The sequence below is a fragment of the Anopheles aquasalis genome, chromosome 2 (assembly GCF_943734665.1).
Source record: "Anopheles aquasalis chromosome 2, idAnoAquaMG_Q_19, whole genome shotgun sequence".
Taxonomy (NCBI): Eukaryota; Metazoa; Arthropoda; class Insecta; order Diptera; family Culicidae; genus Anopheles; species Anopheles aquasalis.
Window position 1 is genome coordinate 73,843,147 of NC_064877.1, and position 2,500 is coordinate 73,845,646.

The following is a 2,500-nucleotide window of genomic DNA, read 5'->3' on the forward strand; positions in this document are numbered from 1 at the left end:
AAAGGGCAAACAAATGGAAAACAAGGAAAAGCGTGGTACCACAGTTACCTGAAATGATAAGGTTTCGTCAAACAAAACACTCTTACTTATTCGCTATCCAACACACCACACGAAGAAAGACGCAAACACTGAACACACGGAATGCAGGATCAAAAAAGGATAATCCAACAAAGTAAAGAGAAAGTACGGGTGTGCTTGCTTGTGTGTACGATGAGTGTTATTGTCTTTATTGTTGACTGGTTAGCGTGTGTGCGGATGGGAGCATTTCACCGGATCAGTTCACTGACGAGCCTAGAAGCCTAGACCTTCCTAATCCTATTCTTCCGCGAACGTACCGTAAGCACGAAACGAAACGATTACATTTGTTACCAAACGTTAGTCTCACGCTAATTTTTCCTCTCTCTTGAATAAAACAAATCCGGGCACGTGGTGGCGTGTTTGCTAATGGAAAATGGATGGCAAAAGTACGGTAAATAGTGCAACGTTTGAAAATATAGCTCGTTTCCTTCACAAGCATGCACCGGATGGGAAGCGCAGGTGAAAGAAAAGAAGGACCCCCGGTATCACACCTTGCAGACGCAGAAGACACAACAGGTACACCCGCGCGAACCCGCTAGAAACGATTGTTTTGTACAGTTGGTATAGTTCATTGGCAGATATGTTGTGCGACAGAATGCGAAATTGGAAATGCTACTGCTGTAAAAAGAAAACGAGGAAAATAGGGCAAATCGCTATCATCTGAGGATGGCTCCTCACCGCTACGTGCAAGAAACCGATTGAAGCCCGAATTGTGATTAAACTTCTCTTATCAAAACATCTTTCGAATAATCGCATAGCAGTGCCGTTTGGTGAGCATGGTTAATAGGAATGACCAACTACATTGCGCGACACATTGGTGACTCAGCATAGCAAAACCCTGACACTAAGCTAATTCTCTAAAGCAAGTACACACAAACACACTCAAAAGAAAAACTTGTAAAAAGCTAAATCAATAATAAACAAGAAAAAAATCAGAAAACAAACAAAAGTCCATTCTGTGGATGTGTCAGCGAAATCGTATCGCATCGGTGAGAATGATGTCGAAAAAACAACACATAAAAGAAGAAAAACGGATATTGAGAAAATCATGAAAAATTGGAAGAAAGAAATGAAAAAAAGAAACCCAAAAAAAACACAAAAATTACAAAACCAAACAAAATATATTTGCTATATACCATTTGCCTTGCACTGATATAAAAAAGAGGGAAAGAGAGAGCGTCAGAGAAAGAAAAGGAAGAGAGAGCAGAACAAAGCGTAGAACGGGCGAAGAGAAAGAGCTGGAAAACTCTGGATGTACATGATAAACCAACGGCGAGAACCAAATTCGGTACAGTACCATAATGCTTACTGCGCAGAATGTGAAAATGCGAAGTATCTGTTGGTCGTAATTGTGTACAGACAGAAGCCGGATTTATTAAGTTGTATGCGGACAAATGCAAATATGGCACTTCCTCCAACAGTTCCTCCAATGCAAATGTCTCGTGCTGCAGCAGCAAGAAAATCATGAACCTTTTTGCGGTTATGGTTTTGGCTTACGCAAATGTTTTCAAATACTCTGCTTAATCATCCGGGCCTTCTCCGGGGTTTGCGGGATGGTTAGATGGTGGCATAATGCAATGAGAGCTTTCCAAAACATTTTCAATAACTTCCTTTACTTCCATTCCTTATTATTGCCATTGAGGGTGACCTCACTATAAACAAAGAGAAAAAATGGTTGCCCCCCCCCGTGTATGTTGGGTTTTTGAAGATTCCAGACTCATGGAAGAATGATCATGCAAACGATAACCGATCGCTTATCAACTCCGCCTGCATTACCATTTGTCATTTTTCAACTGTAAAACAACAGCATTCGCTAATCTGGGAGGTGGCTGGGAACGAGTGGTTAAAGAGTGTTTGTTAAAAAAGAGAGAGAGAGAGAGAAAAAGAGGAAGAAGAAATTGGTTACGGGTCCTTTATTCATACACCGTTCGCTTTTAAGGCATGCGTAAACTTTCTCTAAGTCGAACCGAAAGCAAATGCTCGCATAAAACCCATCACTAGCAAGGATGAGAGAACTCGTCCAGAAGCAGAGCGTTGGGATAACGATGGAGCAGAAAAAAAAACACGCGACAGGTAGTCGTCGATAGTTAGTCCTTAAAGAAGCAGATTTCAAACCGAGCATAATGAGGGGATCAGTATCCAAAGGTGGGGACGGCGAGCACTAGCGAACAACAGATAGTATGCAAATGCTTATCCATACACAGAGCTGGACACGTACATACTAAACACAACAACAACAACAACACATACACCCCTTCCACTCTCACATCGCCATTCTCAGCTACGCAAATCTCTCCCTCCCTCCCCCTTCTTGCACCAGAACGTGGGGGTGGTGCTACGAAAAAAAAACACTTTCACTACATGCGGCGGTAGCGTGAAAGTGACTAGGAAAAGTTGGTAATTGGAAAACGAAAACACAAAA

At 42.0% G+C, this 2,500-nt stretch overlaps 1 protein-coding gene across 1 annotated transcript in view; it reads left to right on the forward strand.

The window, feature by feature from the left end:
• Positions 1 to 2,500, forward strand: part of LOC126573012 (voltage-dependent L-type calcium channel subunit beta-1) — a 117,078-nt gene that overhangs the window by 113,367 nt on the left and 1,211 nt on the right. The window contains exon 14 of the transcript XR_007607980.1: positions 1 to 2,500. This exon is cut by the window's left edge and continues 2,732 nt beyond it; it is cut by the window's right edge and continues 1,211 nt beyond it. The gene's annotated coding sequence lies outside the window, so the exon portion shown is untranslated.